Genomic DNA, 16,191 nt, shown 5'->3' on the forward strand with positions numbered 1-16,191 from the left:
AGATGGCACCTGTTTTAAGTAAGAGTGGATTATTACCTGCGGATACACAACTTCAAATGTCTGCAGCCAGGGTGTGTGTGTGTGTGCGCTAGTGTGCTTACAATGTGTCTAGCAGCAAGCTACACACATACAACAGCACCAAGGAAACAATTTCCCCTAAAGACAAATGGTATTTGCGGAACTAGTTCCACCAGTTTGTGCTGAGCCAAAGCAGTTGCTAGACTAATATGATCTACAGGGCTGATGGAGCACACACACAAACACCCACACGCATTAAACACATTGGCAGATAAGAGGAAAGGCCAGTGCTGTCTTTCTCTTTTGACGAGCAATGAACACCGCACCTTCTCTACTCTCGGGAGATCTGAGTTATCAATACAGCGGAGGAGAAAAGGGAGCAAGGAGCAAAAGACTGAGTGGGAAAGTGGAGGAAAACAAGCCTTTCCTAGAATAACACCAGCTCTCTCAGGACCAGCCCAATTTACAACCACAAAACAACCCCTTGTAGCCCACAGAGGATCCTCTGGACAACCACTAAGCAGCCCGTGGGAGCAGCACAGAGCCTTATTGGGCTGGAGAGAGGAAGAGCTTGCTCTTTTTTCTCTCTCGCACACATACACGAGCATATCTGTGCAAGTGGACACACAAAAGCATGTACACACACACACACACACACACACACACACACACACACACACACACACACACACACACACACACACACACACACACACACACACACACACACGTCTCATGACAGCTTTATTGTCGAGCATTTAGTGAAGGCTGTGCTTCAACCCTCGGTCTAACTACCTGAACTAGTCTGACTAACTACAGATTGGCTTTGGGAATGAAAGCTGCACTCTGGTTACCACACGATGTAGCAGAACAAAAGAAAAGAGGATGAAGGGTTATTGAAACCCTTGATTACTAGTCTTGCTTCAGTGTATGGACCAAATGTCAGAGGTCATTACACAATGTGGGACTGGAGATTAGTTACTCTGCTTCAGGTCTCACTTGTCTGCACATGTGCAAATTCACACATAACCACATGCACAGCTGTGGTGTCCACACATAATGTAGGGGCAGATCCGAGCTGGGCCTGTTGTCTGTCATTCTGAGGCAATAAGAGGGGAGCCAACACAGGTCAGCTCCAGCCAGAGCTCAGATGAGAGACAGGCTGGCCTTATGAGACTCTATGCAGCCCCAGGGAAATGAATATTACACACAAGACATACAACGACTGGCACATCTTCATCCTCCATGATAGTCCCCAAATCCCAGCCCCGAAGTCTCAGAGACTCGGTGTCATTGGATCAGCAGACACAAAAGAAAAAGTCAGCGTGTGCACGAGTGTGCGTCTACACCAACACGACAGGCTTTTGCAGATGTTTGAAATAGTAATTGTCAGTATAAATATTTAGAGAGCATTGGTCATATTAAATAGAAGAGAGACGGGCCGGGAGGAGGCGGGAGACAGGAACTAAGGGAATTAGAGAATAAAAGACGGTTCAAGGGTAAGACTGAGAAGAGAGGAGGAGCGACAGAGGAGGGAGACGGAGGGAGAGAAAGAGAGGGTTGGAGGGGAGGAGAGTGGCAACAGAAGCCTTGTGTCACCGCTGCTCTACTTTACAGTAGCTCGGCTGCCTGCAGGTGACACACAAAGAACGCCATCAAATGCACATGAACAAACAAATGCATGCGCACGCAAACTGCCCTCTTCTGCATCCTCAAGTAGTCACATGTCACCATCCAAAGTACTGTCACCTATCATTAGGTCTTTAACACCCACATGATATGCCTGCACACACATTATGCTGCGACAGTCTTGACATATTAACACAGTCCTCTCTGATCCCTCTCCCTGGTCACACTGACATTTCCATATTTCCCACCATTTCTCTATGAAGAGGAAATTAATCAGGAAGGAAGGATGAGAGGAAGTGTGCGAGGAGGAAGGAAGGATGAAAAGGAGGAGACCAGGGACGGCTTGGGAATGCCAAATTGATGGAGGATGAGAGTGGAATAGGGGGGCGCGGGGGGTGAGGTGTAAGAAAAGTGGGGATGAAAGTGTGCGAAGGGAACGCGGTGCCAGGAATAGAAAATGAAAGAGGGAGTGCAAAGAGAAAGTGCTGAGAGAAGAGGAGAGGAGGATCTCGAAGGGGAGACGATGTGGGCTATAAACAAGGTTAATAGGAGACAGCTGAGGGACAAAAGAGAGACATTTAGAAGAGAGGAATAAGAAGTGAGAGAGGAAGTAGGTGGAAAAAAAGAGAACAAGGGGGAAACTAAAAATGGAAAGACGTGGAGGGTGGGGGGGTTTGTACAGTGGGGAGAGAAACCGACCGAGGAGAAGAGACGGCAGGTGTAGAGCGGTGTGATGCAGAATAGACTCCACACCTGACCTTGTGAGAAACACTGTGGCTGTGAATAGAGAAAGAAAAAGAAAAAAAAAAGGCAGTGACACAGACAGAATGAGCCAGAGGAAGTGAGAGTGAATCAGAAAAAAATGAAAAATACTCAAAATCCTAATTTTCTCTGCAGCCCATTTGAGCCAGCCGTGGCTTATAAAATGAACATACGCTTATCGGCCTGTGTCCGCCTGCCTCGCTGGCTAACTCTGACGCCTAACAGCATTCATGTCCTCTGCCTGATCCCCGCTATAGTGGAGAAAAGCACGACGTCAGGGGGACAGGGAGTGCAGGCCATCACCTAAAATATCTAATGGCCTTCAGAGCTCACTGACTCTTCGCCATTTCATCAAGCTAGTGGCTATGCACTGTCAGGTGGGCTAGAATGAAGCTTTCCCATTCTCCGTGTTCTTGAAGATTGCTTCCCAGCACATTGTGCGTGTGTGTCTGAAAGAGCACGAGAGAGACAAAGAAAATGTGGGTGTGTTTCCTTTGGCCTTTAGTGCATTGCTGTCTCAATAAGCATTTTGGGCTTTCATTAGTCTCCCAGGTCTGTGTGAACGTCTCCATTTCCATTATTATCTTGTTGTTATTGTTGTGCTCACTGTCTCTCCTCCTGAAGAACAATAGCTTTGATACAGGCAGTATGGTGTTGTCCTGATGGAATCAGTCTCTGCCTCCTCTCTCTCTGTGTCTCACTTCTTCTTCCTCAAACATAATCTTTTTCTAACAAGGGAATTAGGCTGAATCCTATCCCACCTTTCAAACTTGATGACTTTGACACGCTCAGTTTTGGACCCGAGGGTGCCACTTGTGATGTTGTGATGATAACGCAAGCCCCACTTTGGTCTGACTTCACAATACAAAAAAAAGTCTGTTTGGTGGCTTAATGAATGCCTATGAACAAAAAAAGAAAAAAATGTAAACACTGCTAATCATGAGTACAACACTTGTATACACAGCTCCAATTCTATTTGGATACACAGGTAAAAAGTATCTTTGAGCTTGACACGTATTTATGACATCCTTTGAAACTGCTCAGTTGTGCATATGGAGCTTTTACGACATGAAATTCCTCACTCGTAATAATAAATTCATGATGAGTATCCATGCCATTACATATTCACCACTACGTTTAACGGTAACTAGAAGACACTGTGGGTCAAAGGCATCCTTGAACTTCCACTCAACCCACCTGAGTGTCGGAAAATGGCAAAAGAATGATCCATCAGAGCAGTTCCATTCTCCATTGTTTAATGCTCTAGGTTTATTCTCAGTGCGACAGTTTGTGTGCTGGCCTTGGACACACAAGTACAAGTGGTTTCTCAATGAAAGCGCTGCCAAATACCAGCTCTGTGAGGCTCCCGATGTGCAATTTTGTTTTGTTTTTCAAGACACTGGCACAGAGAAGCCGATTCAATGCCGCGATTATTACTGGGGATGTAGTTTTGTACAGTGCAGCTTGTAAGTATTGGGACAGTGACACATTTTCTGTTGTTTTGGCTCTTTACTCCAGCAAATGTAATTGAAAGGAAGCAATCACTGAGATTAAAGTGCTAACTTTCAGCTTTAAGGGTGTTTACTTCCATTCTGTTCACCTCCTGTGTGATTTTTGAACAGTGCAGCAGGACAACGGCAAGGCAACAATTCCTGTGTTCTTAACACTCCACAATTAAAACTGCAATCAGGAATTTACTCTCATAATAACCTTTTCATTTAAAATCCATTGTGCTGGTACTCAGAGATGTGAATGTCAAAATGTTTAACTAACCTGTAAATCAGTTACGTAGAGAAACAGCTTGTGACTTTTGTTCTTCCTCACTAAATCTTCGATAATACGGCTCCCTTTGTCACTCTAGATACTGCAATATTACAGTTGTCATGACTGATGCACCTGTAATTTGGGTGACGACTGTCGAACTGTTAGATCCTTTGTGCAGCTTTGAAAACTGATAAGCAGAGACGGTCAAAAAAAAAGGTGTGACGCATGTTATCCGACATTGTAGTTAAAATGGCCTGCCTGTGTAGCTGCTGCATAACTGTGATTTCTGGTGTGTCCTCCACACCAGAACTATGACACTGCTGTGGCTGCGTGTCATGTCCAAACTGCTGCTGGTATGCACTAATAGCCGTTATCAGCTGGAGTCTGGAACAGCACCAACCTGAACCTGCTGTCGGCTGCCGCTGCTGCTACCCGACACTGTTGCAGCGCTGGTTTCTCTGACCTTCACGCACACACGCGCAAATGTGGACGCACATACAGCCGCACACACACACACACACACACACACACACACACACACACACACACACGTAGATGTGGATACTTTGGTATGCAGGGAGCAGAGTGGGAATGCAGCTTAGCTTTGACAGGCAAGGCAGTTTGACAAGCCAAGAATAAAACAAGGAAATGAAGACTTGAGATGTGTCTCGGCTTCTCATTGACCTTTCCACGGGGATCTCTATGAGGGGCCAATCGATATCACATGAGAAAGCTACATTTAGAAGTAGCCACTGCTCATTACGGACTTCTCCAATGACAACCTATTATAATCCATTCATGCTGTAAGATTTACTAGTGGGAGCAATCGAGACGAAGCACCTTGGTTTGATAAAGGAGAACACTTTTAAAAGACCAAGGCTATCGTGGGAGATCTGCACTCAAAAATCCCCACAGATGTTCAATCAGCTTGGAAATGTAACAAAGAAACACACTTTTAAAAAGGGTTTGCTGTTACAGCGAGGTTGCATGCAGACAGCAGGTACAAAAAACACTGAGTCCTGTGATGCAACAGGAGCAGAGGAGTAAAAAAGGTGCAAGAAGGGAGAGCTACATTCACTTTGTTCACAGTGACATGATGAAATATTTGATAACTGACTCTGAGCACAGAGTGGAGAAAGAAGGGAAATCAGAGGGAGAAATGAGGAAGGAAGGCAGAAATGCATGAAATGTAACAGAAGGGGAGCGAAGGAGAAATAGGGGTTTGGAGGGAGGGACACAGAGAGATACGAACAGGCTTCAAAGTGCCAAGGAGAAATGAACAGCTGGAGGAGAAATCTGCAAAAGGAGGTGTGAGTTTGGTAGTTTGGTGGCTGTGTGTGTGTGTGTGTGTGTGTGTGTGTGTGTGTGTGTGTGTGTGTGTGTGTGTGTGTGTGTGTGTGTGTGTGTATACCCACATGCATCCGTATACTGATGCATATTTCTATTTCGCTGCCTGTTTATAACAAACATGCCTTAGGACTCAAGCGAATATCATTTGCAAAAATAAGCATTTGCCAATTCAATTAAGTGCATCATCTTAATGATAAAAGACCCAGCAGGGAAGTTTAAAAAACCCCTTAAAAAGACAGTTTTGCACTCTTGATACTGTGAACACTTCAGCTTCAAATGCCAAAACCTCATGCCTCCAAAGCTGGACCGTGACCTTTGTCTTGCCGTGAGACTATACGTCCATACAGTATGCATGAGTTTGAGAGTAAGACGAAACAGACAAAAGGAGAGGAATTCACAATGGGATCTCCCAGTCATTTAACTGCAGGAGCCCTGACATGAAATTACATACACAATAGCCCATGCATACATCTCTCTGTGGACCCCTCTCACTCGCTCATCCTTTATCTTCCAGTTATGGACATACCACAAACAGAATATTTCAGGTCTAGCAAGCTCTGGCTATCAAACAGGTCTGAGACAGGAAATCCTGCTTGTTTGAATGACAAAGGAGTGATCCGTAAATGGTTTCTTATTGTTTTACCGAAGCGTAACACAGCTCGCAACAGATGAACCTTACAACCAACAACATACACAACACGCTTAATCATTTAGCATCTGCCGAGCTAAGGGAAAACCATGCATACCGTACAAAAAAAAATGGTGTGCGTTTGTGTGTATGCATGTGTGGTCATCCTGAGACAAAACACATTTCCACACGTACAACTGCTAGGTAAAGTATAACCACATTTAGACTCACTCATAGCAACACACACACACACACACACACACACACACACACACACACACACACACACACACACACACACACACACACACACACACACACACACACACACACACACACACACACACACACACACACACACACACACACACACACACACACACTTCTCCACTGGGTGAATAATTCATCCCATGGTAAGAACGAGAGCAGTGTGCTCTCCTCCTCCTCCACCTCTCATCTCTTCATTATTGATAAACACCAACATCAACACTGTACCTGACCCAGGAGAGAGAGAGGAAAGGGAGTGAATGAGGAAAGGAGAGAGAGATGGACTGTGACAAAGAATGAAGGTGGGACATGAAGGAACCCGGCGACTGTGTAAAGTAGAGGTGTGTAAAACGCACCTAACAAAAAAAGGGGAAAATGACAAAGGCCATAAGACGCGAGAGCGGTCTTATGGATGCGTGTTGTCGTCTGGCGCTGGGCCCGTTTAGGGTCAGTAAAGTCTCGCTTGTAACCGTCAGTTTACTGCGGACAGAAAAGGACACAGCTCTCCTGAGCCAAACAAATAACTGCTGCCTCTATACTGCCGTGCTACTGCTATTGCTCCAACCCACTGAATAAGTGACTGAATAACTTACTGGCTGGATGGCTGACAGACACCCAGCTCCCCTGCGGCTCCTGGCTCTGCTTTGTCTGCTCGGGCCCTGCACATCATTCTACCTCCACCGCACTCGCCTTCTCTCTCGGCATCGCTCACTTCTCCCCCACCCCCCTCATCTATGCCACAGCCCTGTCCTGTCTTTTCATTTTGGAATAAATCCTTTTCATCCCTCTGGCTCATTCTGCTCTTCCTTGACTACTTCTTTTTTCTTTTTCTTTTTTTTACTCAGTTAGTTCCTTTTGTGTCTGACTTCTTCATTCTAGCCCTGTGTGCCATCACTCCTCATGGTAATTGTACCGGGCATGTTATTTTAGCCCTGCATGTCATTTTGGGGTTTTACTGCCGGGTGACCGCAGTGACAGATCTGCAGTCCGTGCGAAAGCATAAAATGTAAATCTGAGAATTTGGAAAAACAATTTTCAGACAGGTCTAGGGTCAGTGTGTGGGGAAACATCTTGATCCATTTCAAATGATGCAGGCTGATGCCTTGCACCTCCCCATCAGGTATGGCAGAAAGCTCACCAAAACGACCAGCAGCATTACAGCTGTTTTGTTACACATCTGCACACCTGTGTGTGTGTGTGTGTGTGTGTGTGTGTGTGTGTGTGTGTGTGTGTGTGTGTGTGTGTGTGTGTGTATATCCAGAGTCTGGCAGCATCTCACTTCGGAAATCGCCATGAATTAAAGGATCAGGCTCAAGTCAAAAGTGCACATCTGGAGAAAAGTGCCAGATACTTCTACAAATGTCCAAAGCGGGCTGTGTATGTGTGTGTCTTTATCTTTTCATCCATCACTTCCTAAATGTGCGTGTGTGTATAAATCCGTCCCTCTGTATGTCAGTTGTTAACATAATGTGATTATGCGTCCCATTTTCGCTTCCCTGACAACACTTGGATGTGAGAGTCTACCGAGGTGTCAGAGAGGATATTTCAGGCTGGATGTGATCCCTTCCCCGAATTAAAAACCGAGCCGCCTGTTAAAGTGAAAGGAATTCCATGGCAACCCCGCCTGTCTGACCCAAACACAGCTGTGTTTCCAGGTTCTTCGTCACCAATGTTCACCTTAACTTCACCTTGGCGGGGCGGGGCGGGGGCGGGGGAGGGGAGGGGGGGGGCTTCATCTCCCAGCTTCTCTCCCCACAGTGTGAGGGCCGTCAGTCAGCCCGCTACCGACGAGCCCAATGGTCAACTACGCCGTTGACGCGCTGCTCGTTCATAGTCGAGGGGGTGAGAGACCAATCCAATTTACACTGCACATTAAAAGGATTAAAATGCAGTATGGTGATATGAGGGAGACGAATATTAGCACAGTCAATCTGTCAGGAGTATCACACAGCGTGTTAGCAAATCAATGCCGGCCATATGGAAGACAGAAGGTCAGGCACCACAAGCAAACAAACAAGGAGGTGCGTACTAATATTATGATAAACTGACGAGTGTGTCCGTCACAACAACCAGCTGGATTGAATTACTGACAGCAAGTCTGTGTAGGAGCACGGAAAAAGAGCTCCGCAGGGAAAGATTTGAGAGGACTGGCGAGTTACGCGCCAAAATATGACACCCACCACTTGGACAAAAAATAAAGTAAAGTGGATATACTCTTGCAAAAGTATTGCTAACATAAGAGCAAATGTTATGATTCATTATGACTCATGTTACTGGAACACTGCAGCATATTGCTCAAATGTCAGATGTGTGGATAGCTGATCAGTCCACCTGCATTTTGAAAATACCAGGACATGCAACAGTTTTTAAATAGCATCTTTCTTCTTTTTACATAAAGAGCTCAGCAACACTGAGGTGGGAAGATGACAGCAATTAGTAAACATCAGGCAGGTAGGATGTAGGAAAACAGAACAAAAGGATAGAAGTGGGGGACAATAGATCACTGAAGCAATTAAAAGCAGAAAGAATCCACGTTTCAAAGTCAGTTTCCTTCCCGCAGGTCTGCAGTGAGCTGTGAGGGCGGAGGTGAACGGCTTATTGTCTTCAAGTCTCAATAGGAGGTAGGTAAGATGAAACTTTTCACTTCAACACATATACCTCCCATCAGTTCTCCTACAAAGGAGGGGGGGAAAGGTGATACCGAGGAGGGAGGGGAAGACGCAGGGATGGATAGGAAAAGAGAGCGGTGGTTTGGACTGCAGTTTCTATAAGATACAATGGAGCAGGAGAGTATCAGCAGGAACAGAGGAGGCTGCTCTCTGGCCCTCCCTCCATCTGAACTGAACACTAAGATCAACTTTGAGTATTCTCTGAAGGACAGTCACTATGACAACTTGCCTTGGGAACATGGTGCATTGTTTTGATGCTGGCGGACAGATGGATGACTGAAGACCCAACTGACAGACAGCTCAAGGAGACAGATCGAAAGAGGGAGTGGTGCATAACCTGATATTTCCTCTCAAGTCTTTTCTGTTAAGTCAAATTTTAGAAAAGACACTGAAAAGATGTGGCTGGCTGGCTGGCTGCATGGTCAGACTCCGGTAGAAAAAAAAAGAAGAAAAATACTACTTAAACTAATTTACTTAATGCAATTAACCTCAAACAACAACTAAAACAACATGCATACAACCCAGAAAAAGAAATTAGACTGTTAAAAGCTTTACAATAAATAATCAAGAATAATATACCATTAAAAAGCCAAAGGAGATAGAGGACTTTCAGCAGAGGCAGTCTTTGCTAGCAACATTTAATCACCTCTGTGTTTAATTGATTGTCAAACATTTTACTTGTTTTATCATGATGCGTTTTTCTCACACAAAGCATCTTTAAGGACTATGAAAAGCAGATAGAAGAAATAAAATGCATTAAATGCATTATTATTTAATTTACAGGACTAATTTGTTGATAAATGTAATGCTCTTATCCTGTAGAATGTTACGTTTGTTGCATCTGAAATTAATTCTTTACCTGTATATACTGTAGATTATTAGAGCTGAAACAATTAGTTGACCCTTAATACAATTGGTAGAAAAACAATAAACTATTTATTACATACTATTCAATTTATTTATTAAGCTCAAATGCCAAACATGTACTGGTTCTAGCTTCTCCAATAAGAAGATTTGGACCAAAAATGCAAGACCTTTGTCTCTGGGAAATCTTAATGGACAATGATCCCCATAAATAATCAACAGTTTGATCAATAGTGAAAATAAAAGCCCTCTAGAGTATAACAACAATACTCCAAACACAAAGAACCATGATTCTGTTCCCTAAAAATGAGACAATATTGTGTTGACCAAATACATTTTTATCTTTGTATTTAAAGATACAGGAGCCAGTCAGTAACTCTAGATGTTCGTATTGAGAATAAACTGCTTGCTGTCCTTAAACACCTGTACCTGTCTGAGAGGAAAACAGCAATGGATCGAATTTCCCCTCAATAACAGTATGAACCGTGGTTTTAGCCTGTAATGGCTCGGCAATCACAATGATGCTACAATTGATCCGACTGCGATTGAAGCCCCTTCCCCGAGATCATAAGGAGGAGCGCAACAACAAACGCACGCACTCGAGAAAACACACAAGCTGCTGGAGCCGTCCCCTGTCAGGTCGCCATTACCTTGGGTTGGAGCCGCCTTTGTTTACCATCTACACCCTTAAGGCAAAGTGACAGATAGAGGATTGAGAAGAGAGGGATAGATAGATGGGGGCATGAACAGACAAGAACTGGCCCTGCCATGCTCCAGTGGCCAGCTTCAAGGACAGACGGGTCCTTCAATATCACAGCTTCTGTGTAATTAGACAGTGCTCTGTCATGCACCAAAGAATTGCTCCTATTTGTGTCATATTAAACGCAGCATGGATATCCCCTACTGTGCTTTGCCATTGAGACCTAATGCAAAAGGGGAGCAAAGGGGGATTTGTACAAATTTAATTACATTCGTAATTCGCCCATCTTCAGCTGTAATCACTCTGGGTTAAGTTAAATAAATCCACTCCTAAGCTAGCCGCCCACGCCCTGTGTTGCTTTGTAAGCAGTGTAGCGTTGGTATTTAAGGGGAATTTCAATGACAGGCTGAAACTCTCAAAAGTGAAAGTGGAGAGTTCCTGGTATGCATTGGTGGAATAAAAACAGCTGTTCTCTATCCACCGAAGTGTTTTTGCTTTTGGTTTGGAGCACTGCAGCTCACGTGCGTGGACACGTGTGTGTGTGTGTGTGTGTGTGTGTGTGTGTGTGTCTGCTAGTGTGTGATACTGTGTCTCTGAGGCCCCCTGCAGTGTCTCCGAAAGGCTGGGGAAAATATGCCACTGTGTGCAATTTTGTGTGTCTGTTTTTTGAGTCTTTGTGTGTTGGGTGCCCCTTGCAGCTAAATCGTGGCCCAGCCATGCAGGCAGCCTATTCGACAGAGAGGGAGAGAGGAGTGAAGCAGATCAAACACAAGCCAACTAATCACAGACGCCGGCTAATTAGCGCAGTCCTCAAAGGGGAACCAGGAATGAGTGATGAATTCCCCTTATGAATTTCCCAATGACGCTGTGCCGATTGCCAACATGAGCACTCACCGGTGAAACAGAGGAGAGACCGGAGAGGGTAAAGTGCAAAGAGAGCCACCAGTGAACTGGCCTTGTTGTAATCTTATCACCCGAGAGCACAAGGGGGCAAAGTGGCGCTCGATATTGCTTATTGGCGTTTCGGTCATGTGCACTGAACACATATCGCTGTCACAACCTCACACACACACACACACACACACACCTAAGTTTTATCTCAATATCCTCAAATTAGACTGCACGTAACGTTTCCCATTAAGGGATTTTTGGTGCGATTAAATCCCGAGTGCGGTGATATTCCAGCCTCCAGAGCGAAGCACAGGTTGACGTTCCTGTGCATGGGCTCCGAGTGCTGATTAGCAGGCGGATCTGCCGCGCTGATCCCAGATTTCCACAAGATCAGAGGCCGAGCTGTGAGCACGGCAGCAGAGGCTGCAGCAGCCAATTACAGATGTGACACGCACACTCGTGCTTATGCACACACGCACCCTGCCACACAGACAGAACCACACGCCTGTCCAGAAAAACAGATTCCTCCAGGCTGAAGTCATCAAAGTGACATGAACCACCCACCCCCACCTCCTCCTCAAACTCCTCTCCCTCTTCGCTTCTAATCTCAGACAAGAGGGCACCTGTCAGAGGATGCTCAGTTCACCAGCCAGCCAATCCTGGCAGAGACGGAGGCAGCGAGACCGAAAGAAATGAAAAGAGACAGCCAATAAAGATTCTAATAAAACTATGTGAAGAAGCGCAGGGCACTGATGAGAGTAAGCCTAAATAAAACCCACACTTCATCATTCTTCAAGTGTCCAAGTCCCATTTTGTCTCAATAAGTCCTAATATCAAGCTAAACATAGATATTCTAATTCTAGCTTTGGGCCGTGCTTTGAACAACATTGTGTAAATGAACAACAACAACACAAACAGTCATCATTCTGCATTTCTCTCATTTAGTCAGATTTATGTTGGAACAATATCCTCCCTCTGCCCTCTGCAGTGCTGCCGTCAATGGCCGGCATTTGTTTCACATGATTACAGTGTGACAGTTGGCATTCATGAGGCAGACAAACACACAGAGATTCCAGACTTATTGTTATGACAAAAATCCTAATGTGCTTTGAACGTTAACAGCTGCATCAGGGAGGCGGGAGAGTGAAACGAATTGGTGAGGCTGGTCAGAGAAGACAAAACGGATCCGGGAATTAAAATATAAAATGAAGCGCGGCAATTTACAGTTGAGAAACGGCGTAGCAGGGAACAAAAAGACATGTAGATAAATAAGAACATTAGAGACATCGGAGGGGAGGCAAAGAGAGAGAGAGAGAGAGAGAGAGAGAGAGAGAGAGAGAGAGAGAGAGAGAGAGAGAGAGAGAGAGAGAGAGAGATATGTGAAGGGGGGGGTTGTGGGGTGAGACTGCAGAGCAAAGCAACAGCTGCTGAGCATCACATCTGCTCCAAGTGGAGTCATCAGCGAACAGACAGACTGGAACCGACCCACTAAGGCAAGCCCCAGGGAAAGCGAGGGATGGACAGAGGAAGAGTGGAAGGGAGTGGGGGGTGAGGCGAGGCAACGAGAGGATGAGATGAGAAGGATACAATTAAAGAGGGTGGAAAAAGAAAAAAAGATGAAAAGGAAACGGCAGAGCACAAAAGCAGAGGGAACTTTTGCAACCTGTTACTCTCTCCCTCTCAAAATGGAGGTGATGGATTAGGGTGGGGTTGGTTGGTAGATGATTTTTGCAGGGAACAGGAAACCCAAATCACTTGTTGTCCTTTTCTTTCTCCCCCTTTACCCACCCCTTCCCCAACATCCTTCCTCCATCTCTCTCCCCCCTTCAGTGAGACTGACAGAACAAGAGAAGCCTGTGAGAGTAAAGATGAAAGGCCTGTGAGGGAGGTGTGTGTGTGTGTGTGTGTGTGTGTGTGTGTGTGTGTGTGTGTGTGTATGTGTTGAATGAATGACCCCTCTTATCCCTCATCCCCCACTGGAGCCGTTCTGCCCTAACACAATAGCATCAGAAAAAACTTAAATACATACTACAACACAACAGGGGCAGCCACGGAGGTCACACCGCATGTACGTGTTGTTGCCGTGTTTATTCTTCCTCATATCATGTTCCCGCAGTAGAAAACGAGACACATCAAACATGTCTCTAACAAGGCTGCCCCAGCATGAATATCATCTTATGCGTAGCTTCGTTTCCTGTAGTGTACACCTTTCGGCCTGTGGAGAAGCCCCCTGAGGAGAGATATGGGACCCTGAGAAGTGCACATTGTTCATTCATGATAGCAGCCGCTGGCAGCGAGGGCAACCCCGTAGCAGAGTAAGCAATGTCATTTGGCAGCAAATGAAGGGGAAAGAGCAAAGCAGTTTATTCTAGCGTCTCTCCGAGGTCGCACAGCTAGCTCTAACATTAAGTTAGCCTGGGCGCGGGACAAAGCTCAGTTTGTGTTCACGTCTCTGCATGGTGGAATAAACATAGCTGCTGCTGCTTCACAGTTTCCTCTAGCTCGCCGTCTCCTTCCCTCTCATCTCTCCCCCCTCTGTTGTCACCCCCCCCCCCCCCCACTGCTTCAAAAGAACAATCTACCAACGCAGCATGCCCTTCCAAAATATTTACTCGCTCAGCATTGGCTGAATACAAAGGCCATTCTCTTGCACTCTCTGATGTCTACCATTCAAACAAACCATGCACCCACTTGCACTTCCTGACTGCACCTGCTCTGAATCGCCCGCACACAGACACTTGTTAACTGTGGTGATTCCTCCCTTCCCTGCATTTGACTGATCCGGGAGTTGATGGAAAAAAAACAAGTATAGTCACCCCACCGAAGCCTGAGGCACAGAGTGCGTATCTGCTCTGCTCACATCCTCGCACACACCCCTCTGATTCAATACCCCTGACTCTGTCTTAACACCTTTTCCTGAGCAGCTTGTGCCCTTCTTTCCTCTTTTGCCTCCCTGCTCCTCTCTCCCACTATCTCAATCTGTCACCTTACATTCTCCCCTCGGTCCTCCTTAATCTTTTTCTCATTGCACCCTCTCTGCTAACCAATTTTCGAAGAAGCTTTTCCAACTAATCCAACATCTTCTGTTTTTAGCAGGCAAACCCAAATATAAGTTCATTAACAATAAAGTGCTGAAATCAGTTGCCGTGTTGCAAAGCTCTGGCTTTTCCTGGCTCCTCGTTCATTAGCATATGTTTGAAAACCAAGTCTAAATGAGATGATCAGAGATGATGATGAACTACAAACAAAGACCCAGAATTGTTTCTATGATGTGGCTGCGTGTCATGCTTGTTTTTAATGTGTTGCACTTATGATTTTTTAACTAGGCGCTCAAAATAGATGCAAACGAATGGAGAGTTAGATAAAGCCTGTACGCCCAGAGTAATGACACGTCCCCGGGGTGCCTACTGTTTTTGGGTGATTGTTCGAGAACTCCTACGGGGGTGCGCATACTTATGAGTAATAATGTTCGATCAAGGTGAAACGCTGCATTGAGTCTCCTGTCTTGTAGCGCTACAGTATTTCTGACTACTTTCCTGCCTTCCCATCCTCCTCTCCGATAAGGGATGTGGTTCCACGGGCTGCACCTGTGTCTCATTACCACCGCTGATGGTTCGGTAACAGGCTTCTCTCTCCTCTCGCCATTGTGCTCTTACTCTTTCCCTCCCTTTAGCTACTGCCAACATACATTTACCTCCAACTGCATGGCCTACACTCGCCTCTCTCCCCCTTGCTCATCCCACTGCACACCATTCACATGATCTCTGCAGCTCCGTTTCTCCTGTCGCTTGTTCCATCACAGACTCGGCACAAGTGGGCTTTGTCAACTGTCAGGTGATCTAATGATTTTGTGCTAGACTGGGTCATGCCTCCAATTTGTCAGGAAGAGCTCCAAGAAGCCTTTCACATAATATCACATCTCTACTTTTTAACACTTGTGCCCGTTACATCGTGTACTCCTGGTATTCTAATATGACTCTCATATTTCCATTATCAATTAATCTGCTGATTAATCGTGATTAATCCATTCATTCATGCATCATCCATTCATTCATGCATGTATACTGATATGCAGCTCAGTGCATGGCTGCTCTTCTTGCCTCCTTCAATGTGTCTATGCCAAACCTAGAGTGAGAAAAAGTCTTGCCACTGCCTTTGTAAAGATTTTTAAACAGTGTTTATTGGATCAAGTTGTGTGAAAAATGCAAAAGTAGCGTCAAATAGCACTGTCCACCACATGGGGACAATCATTTCTGAAATTGGTCGAGTATTGAACGAAAACTGCAATTTAATCATATCAGGCAATTCCTCAATGCCAATTTACGTCCAACTAAAAGTGCTTGTTTTGGGTTCAGATTTTTTATGATAGGTATCTGACGACATCATGGCAAGGATCTTACAGAAATATTAAGTGTTTTTATTTACCTCTTGCTTGATCCGGTCTGTTTGTTGTTTCTGTCTAACCAAGTCTTGCTCTAAGAAGTCTCATTCTTAAATCGCGCATCGCATTTTGTCAAAATCAGCAAAATATTAAGCAAAGACATTGAAAATATTTTAGATAACAATAGGCTATGCTTTCTGGACTTCAACACAACAAACTCTGACAACACCGGCACTCTTCTCTGGAACGTTTCCACCGTCTTCTGGCA

General features: G+C 45.3%; 1 protein-coding gene across 2 annotated transcripts in view; it reads right to left on the minus strand.

Moving 5' to 3' along the window:
- The window catches only part of si:ch73-22o12.1 (nectin-2), a 76,017-nt gene that overhangs the window by 47,248 nt on the left and 12,578 nt on the right, over positions 1 to 16,191 (minus strand). The window lies entirely within an intron of this gene.

Source organism: Cebidichthys violaceus, unplaced genomic scaffold (assembly GCF_023349555.1).
Source record: "Cebidichthys violaceus isolate CVI_PGR_0920_01 unplaced genomic scaffold, fCebVio1.0.p SCAF_7, whole genome shotgun sequence".
Taxonomy (NCBI): domain Eukaryota; kingdom Metazoa; phylum Chordata; class Actinopteri; order Perciformes; family Stichaeidae; genus Cebidichthys; species Cebidichthys violaceus.